General features: G+C 38.6%; 1 long non-coding RNA gene across 1 annotated transcript; it reads right to left on the bottom strand.

The window, feature by feature from the left end:
* Positions 1 to 4,957: 4,957 nt before the first annotated feature.
* LOC309387676 lies at positions 4,958 to 5,380 on the bottom strand. Its single transcript, XR_014174640.1, has 3 exons — positions 5,295 to 5,380; positions 5,155 to 5,201; positions 4,958 to 5,038 (listed from the first exon to the last, which is right to left on the bottom strand). It is a non-coding gene; the product is annotated as an uncharacterized lncRNA (long non-coding RNA).
* Between the last annotated feature and the right edge of the window lie 2,334 nt (positions 5,381 to 7,714).

Raw genomic sequence — 7,714 nt, 5'->3', positions numbered from 1 at the left:
TTGTCGGCAAGGTACAGAATAGAGCTTTTGGTTTGTCCTTTGAAGTTCAGAAGAGGCATTTTCTGATTACAACAATTGTCTCTCCAATTTTCTTTGTCTTTCTTTTCTTTCCTCCACTTTCTGTAATAACACCATGCAACTCTGCCTCATGGACGCTTAAACACATGATTTCCTTGCAAAACGAGAAGCACCGGTTCATTTTAAGATAAGCTGTTTTATTGCTCTTGCTGGTAGGATTCACTTCATCGATCTCCTTCATTGGCTTCCCTTCCCAGCAGCTATTTTCTATTTTTGCTTTGCCAGTTAATAGAAGTGCATAGAGCCTCTGAAGACTTCCTTCAGCTCTTGACCGATCCAGTTGTCTCTGAAGTCAATTCAGGGCTTTCCAACAAGCTCAATAAGTTTTAGATCATGTTCTTAATGCTGTGGGAAAAAACATTGCTATATATATATTTAAACAGCTGTGGTCAAATTTGTCATCATCAGTTGCAAACGTACAGATCTGAACTGAGGATTCCTCTGGACACTCCTGACTTCATTCAACTCAAACATTCATTTAAACTTTTCTCAGGTCACATTAGTTATTAATCGAAACCTGCTATTTGATGAGAGAGGAGGCATTTCCTGTTCCACCCTCTGCCTTAATTCTTCCCCAAAGAGGGAATATCTGATCTGTTCTGCAGCTCCTCTCATCAGATCAACACAGGCTGGGAATTAATGCTTCACAATCCTATTAATTCTTCCAATATAGCAAGTCTGGGTGATGTACTGTTCTTTAACTTACTTTTATCACTAACCATGAACTGCCAACAGGGCATTAACTTCCATAACTTGGAACAGATTTTAAGTATGGAAAAAGGACAGGTTTGTTTTCTTTGGGGGGGGGGGGGGGATTTCCATAAATGTATCTTAAAAACATACAGCTGTGATGGCAAACATCTGGCACGCATGCCAGAGGTGGCACACAGAGCCGTCTCTTTGGGCACATGTGCTATTGCCAGCTGCTCTTCTGCTTTCCAGTGTGCACATGCTTGCCGCCAGCTCAGTGGTGGGTTACAAATTTTTTTTAGAACCTCTTCTGTAGTTGTGGCCTGCTTTGTGGGAGTGGCTTGCCGGCCATGTGACTGGGTGGGCGTGGCCAACTTGCAAAATGTGGTGAAACTCACTTAACAACGCTCTTGCTTAGCAACCAAAATGCTGGCTCAGAAACTCTGGCATTTGAAGCACGCAAGTCTTAAAGCTGTCAAGTTACAAGACCCTTGCACCCCTAACCCTTTAGAAAAAAAACCCAGGGGTGTTCAAACTTGACAGCTTTAAGACTTGTGGACTTCAACTCCCAGAATTCCTCCTCTCGCTCTTCATCTTGATGATGTGCAGACGGGCTGTGAGTGGGAGCTGGAACCAGTTCTAAACAGCACTGTAGATTTGTGGAACCTCTTCTATAGAAGAGGTTAGAACTAGCAGGAGCCCACCCCTGCACCAGCTGATCTTCACACATGTCAGAGTCCAGGAAACCCAAAGAACAGCTGGCCAGTGCTCATGCGCACGCTGGCCACCTGGTCTTTTCGGTGCTCTGGCACACATGATTACCAGATGGCTGGCGCCCATATATGTGCTGGGAACCCAAATACCAAGTGGTCGGCCAGCTAGTTTTCACGTTTCTGGAGCTCCAGTGCATGCACCCATGCATTCTGGTTTGGGCACTCGGTGTAAGGCCTTACAGAATGAATGAATAGTTTGGTAAGTGAATAAAATCAGTCCTGGGTTCTCGTTTTTTCCCTTTTATTTTTAATGTGTTATTGTAATTTCTTTATTGGATTGTCATGAGCCACCCAGAATCACTAACAGTCAGACAGCATACAAATTTAATTTATTATTTTGGTTGGTCGCTCACTCAGCCATATATTTATACTGGGTTTGGCATTTTCATCCATCTATCGAATCCTTCCCAATAGACAATTGTTGTTTGAGGGTATTATAGTATCATCAGAAAATGTAAGCTTGGGATCACACCCAAGGCACCTAACCAAGGACCTGGGATGGGCAGATGTTAATATTTAATGGTTTTAGCCTTTGTTCTGTAATTTATTATTCCGGATCTTGTTCTTTCCAGAATTGGTGCATTTGTTTTAAATATTATGTGTAATAACAGATCATTATTTCTTTTTAAGGGTAAACATCTTTTCTTCCAGTATTTCTTCAGCTGCTGGCCCTTGTTACTAAGCTAGCAATCCTGATTTCCATGAACTCCATCACTTAGCATTGTTCATTGTCCTGGTGATGGTTGAATTGTTATGGGTTTCTATAATGTATGTCTCACTGTATTTTTTATGGGAGAGACACTCTTTGTCTGACACTCTTTGTCTGATCAAAACTAGTTATTATTATGGTTCATCGCAAAGTCCGCCTGATATTCAGACTGGATTTTACATTTTTATTCATCTATCAAGTCTTTCCCAAGGACCTGGGATGGGTAGATACCAGTGTTTGAGGATTTTAGAGATATTGTTGCAGGATGTAAACTGTTGTGAGTAATGCTGCCTTTTGCAATTAACCAATGGTGATTTTGTCAATGCCAATGGTGTCCAAGAGCTGTTACAGTTGCTTTGGGATTTTATCCAAGGTGTCTATTTATACTACCCTGTTTCCCCCAAAATAAGACCTCCCTGAATAATAAGCCCAATTGGGCTTTTGAGCGCATGCGCTGAAATAAGCCCTCCCCAAATATATTGCAGCATAGCAGCAGCCATGAGGTGACCATGCTCGCCGCCTCTTGCACCTCAAAAATAATAAGACCTCCCCAAAAATAAAGCCAAGCACTTCTTTTTTTTGGGGGGGGGGGGTGTCAAAAGAAAATAAGGCCCTGTCTTATTTTTCAGGAAACACGGTACTTTGCTCTTTTTTGTCACATTCAATTTCTTTATTCAGGTCTTTGTGCTTTGTTATCTTCTCCAGTTGTTTTCTCTTCTATTCTTCTGTCTCCAGGTACTGCCACATCCATTATCCAGACTTTTTTTGGTCTTTCTTATCAACAGTTGTGAAGGCTTTTAAGTGCTAAGTGGCAAGTACCTTTCTGCTTGGATTCTAAAGTCACAGAGGACTTTAGCTTCTTCATTTTCTTATTACTTTCTCAATTTTATGGTCCTACCATTTCTTGCTTGTAGGCAAATGATATTTCTGGCACATTGTTATGCCATATTTATATTTCAGCTGCTCCTACTTGACTCTGATTGGAGTAAGCCATAAGTGGTGTCCCAAAAAGAAGTACAGGTGTCTTTGAATTCCCTGAAATAGATTAAAAAGAAGTTAGGTTAGAACAGAATCAAATTGCCAGTTGTATAATCCTGTATTTGAGGACTGTATTTGAAGAGAAACCAGATCTTCCTATTTTGAAGAAAATATAAGTATTCCAAAGAAAAAAAACTAACACATTAAATTATATATCAAACAGCGGGTTTTTTTCTAATGAATGCTAGCCAAGTTGAAAGAGACAATGATTTAGGCTGATGAATAACTTCTTGGCAAAATTTAGCAGGCAGAATATTATTAAGTTTTTTCATCACATTGGCCTTTGGGACAATTCAGCCAAACATATCAAGACAAACCATCCAAATTCTATTTCTAATGCCACAAGAGAGTGCATTCTATCTAAAATCTCTTATTTCATAGCTGAATTTTATAGCCTAATTATGGGCCATCCTTGGCTTTTCCCATCATTGGTATAGAATTCTGAAGAATTTGAAAATCTCGGAAAAATTCATGGAAAAATTGAGAGCAAAATCTTTTCTTCACTTTTTTGCATGACTCCTATGTAACTCTCCTATGAAACAACTGCCAATCAATATGATAATTTCAGGTTCATTCAATAAACATGGCATTTCATCTTTGTCTATGTTATATTTTCTTAAACATTTTTGAATAGGTATACCTGGGAAATCCTGGGAGTATCCTTCGATTCCAACTACTCTCAGCTTTCTCTTCTTTAAAGTGGCTGATTTCACTGTTGTAGCAGAAGTACAAATAGTAGAAAAAAATGTAAGTCAACCATGAAACATTCCAATATGAACTCTTAATTTAGCAACATTTCTCAAAGTTTTCCCATTTAATTCACTACATCTCCTCTTGGACTTTAAACATGAATTTCAGTGGTGCTCTTTGATTTCATTTTTAGAGCTTTCTGAAAGTAGGGGTCTATTCACTTACAATATAGCTGTCAGTCAAATGGATTTTCCCCCAGTCCCTCAAACTGCAAGGAAAACTCTTAGTGTGTAGTGCAAATCTAATCTCATGACTGCTGAGGTCTACTCATGCTGAAATCAATCACTATTTTAAAGTGGCAAAGAGATATTGAGACTCATACTTTAGTCCACTTATTTTAACCGCAGCAAATATTAAACACTTGGTTGGCATATAAAAATAATGGTGCCAAGATTACTGCAAGTCCTGATGAGTTTATTTAAAAAGGGCAACGGTACATTATTATTGCCTGCATTATTGTTTGTTTTAACAATCTAGGTTTAAAAGGTTTAAACATTACTTTAGCATTCAGAATCTCAGAAATATTGATCATATGCAGAATGATGCAAAGATATATATATGTCACCGTGAAAGACCGAAATTGGTGAATGTCGACATTCACCGGTAAATGTCGACACATACCAAATACGTCGGTGAAAGATCGAATATTTCATTACATTATTTTACATTCGGACCCTCACCGGTGTATGTCGCCAATCACAGATATGCTCTGGTGGAGGTCGAAAAGAGAGGAGCCGAGGTGTCGAGAGGATAAGGGTATTAGGGTAAGGGTGTCGAGAGGATAAGGGTATTTAGCAAATATTTCGGACATACACCAAGCGACTATGTGAATGTCGACATTCACCGGTGAATGTCGACATTCACCAGATTTCAGACTTTCACTGTAACATATATATATATATCAAAATACTTACTCCGTCTCCACTACGATCCGTGGTTGGGAGTCCTCATTTTCTTGATTGTGATACAAAGTGACCTTGTTGCACTTGACACCTAGAGACTGTGAAAGAATAAACACTGTGTTGCAATATTGATCTTATTTTTACTACCAAATGTTGCATGATAACTTTTCTACAGAATAAAAATACGCAATGTCTTAAAAACTGTATCATTTACCTTTTGTATGCAATCAGGTGTTTCTGTGGGCTCTTCTCTGCCAGAGACTAAAAAGTGTTTAACAAATATTTTATAACAAAGTAGAGAGTCATCAATAAACACATTTATTTCTCTCCAAGAAACAGAAGGACAAATCTTACCAATTTGGTAATCCCTGGATGCGTAGATATATGAGATGGGAGCAGGCCAGAAGTGGTTGATGCCAGCATTACTGCCTGTTCGATGCTTGCGGGGATTTGCCTGTAAATAGGTCTGTGCATGCGCAGAAGATTAAAAATGCCAAAAAAACCATGCTATGGCAACCGAGGAACCGGTTTGGGGATGTGGCAAGCCTGCCATCCCTACCAGTTTGGCGACCCAGTCGCAACTTCCACTACTGGAAGTTTCCTGACAGTGAGAACAATTAATTTCCTGAAATTTCCTGACAGTGAGAACAATTAATCAGTGGAACAGCTTGCCTCCAGAAGTTGTGAATGCCCCAACACTGGAAGTCTTTAAGAAGATGTTGGATAGCTATTTGTCTGAAATGGTATAGGGTTTCCTGCCTAGGCAGGGGGTTGGACTAGAAGGCCTCCAAGGTCCCTTCCAACTCTACTATTGTATTGTATTGTATTGTATTGTACTGGTTCACCCAAACCGGTAGCAACCCACATCTGGAACAAACATCATCAATTGCCTGCTTCCGGGCCCTTACCAGTTCTTTCTTTTTCTCAATTTCTTTTGAGACCTCCTGTAAAAAGAAATTGGTGAAGTACAATCAAAAGTAACTTTTAATGCATTATGAAATCTTGCTTAAAGAGGTTGTTCTAATGTCTTGCTACCATGTACAATACTTAAAGTCTTCACTCTGCTGATGGCTTTCTGGTACTTTTCATATTTGTCCTTTAGCACCTCGTACTCCCTTTCCTCGTCTCTGTCAGCATCTCCTGGCAAAAAAATAACAAAGGAACTAGAACTTCTACAATCAAACTTAAGATGAAATAAATCACTTTTCTTTTTTTACAATTAAAACAATTAAAATGTTGATAAGTTAAACTGATAGTCACTTTCTGGATTGTCTTTCATTTTTTTCTTCTGCAGCTCTTTATTCTCCCTCATAAGGTGAGCCATTTCACTGGCTAGATGGTTGTTCTCTTCCAACTAAGATGCAGAAATTACAAGAAGCAAGCATCAGTCATATAATATAAATACCTGGACAAAAAGAGGAGCTTAGAACAGCATTGTAAGGGAAATTGAATGACTTACAGCTCTTACAGTGACATCTTTTTCCTCCAGTTTCTTTACTTGCATCGACCTTAGTTCTTCCATCCACTTCTTTTCTGTATTTTTTTTATGGAAAAACACTTGTGCTATTAAACAATATTCACAAAAGGTATTACATATTAACCCACCAACAACACTGAAATTTAAGACTAACCATTAACTTCCTACCCTTGTAAGCAGACTAGGATGTTTTGGTGAATAATACTGAAGCCCCTAGAAATGTAAAAGAACTAAGAAAGGTGCACTTCCCCAACCAGATAATCCACCAGGGGCAGCCAGTGCTGTTACTGACCAAGTCTTGAGCCCCACCACTTTTTCAACAATTTCCCTAAATAATTTCTTCCCTAAAGAAAGAAGCAGATATAATTTTGACTCCTGAACCAATTGTTGTGTTACCAATGCAAGTTGACAAATAAATAAATAAAACAAAGGATCTCTTACCCTCAAAGAGGAGTTTCCCAGCATAATAGAGGAATGTCTCCATCCCTAAATCCCTAAACTAAACTAATCCTATAATAATTATAATAAATAAATATAATAAATAAAGTAAGGAAATAAGTAAATAAATAAATATTGTGTGTAAAGTAATATAAGTGAACAAGTAGATTATATAAGATATATAAGCAAATGAGCAAGCAAATAAAGACTGAAAAGTTAAAGAAAGCCAAAATCTGATCTAAGCTACCACTAGTCAACGCGCACACAGAGTAAAACTTGTCAGTGAGCAACTTTCACTCAGCCCACCCAGAGATTTTATTTACTTCTCCTTTGTGAGCTCATCTATCTCTCAGCACCATCATGCAGTATCACCTTACAAAAGAAAATAAAAGAAAACTGATGGCTGAATGAAGGCTACTCAGAGTTTTATTTGGTTTTCAATACTTCAATATTTTTCAATATTGGGGGAAGTGTCCGTACAAAATCCCATTGATGGGTTTGGTGGAATCAAAGGACTAGCTAACAAGAAAAACGTCATAGAAAAATAAGTGCCACTGAAGAAAGCAGGGAGATCTATGGAGAAATATGCACAATTTAGAAGCAAAAATGGTGTAGAGGAGAGAATTGGAGAGATTCCTGTAAACTACAGTAGGGCACTTGCTCCACCATACTGAACTTGCCTTTTACACTTGGGGGAGGAAAAACTTCAAGACAAACACTGTATTCAAACTGAATTTAGCAACAGCCCTTTATTTTCTGCCTGAGCTGTTAATATACAAAGTGCAATGTGTTGCTTGGCCATTATTTACTGTGAAACGGTGCACTTTTCTTCCTGTTTTTCTGTCCACAGCAGAACCTT

Source organism: Natrix helvetica (assembly GCF_964273705.1).
Source record: "Natrix helvetica genome assembly, chromosome: 2".
NCBI classification, from domain to species: domain Eukaryota; kingdom Metazoa; phylum Chordata; class Lepidosauria; order Squamata; family Natricidae; genus Natrix; species Natrix helvetica.
The sequence above is the reverse complement of the archived record's forward strand: the minus strand, read 5'-3'. Positions and strand labels throughout refer to the sequence as shown.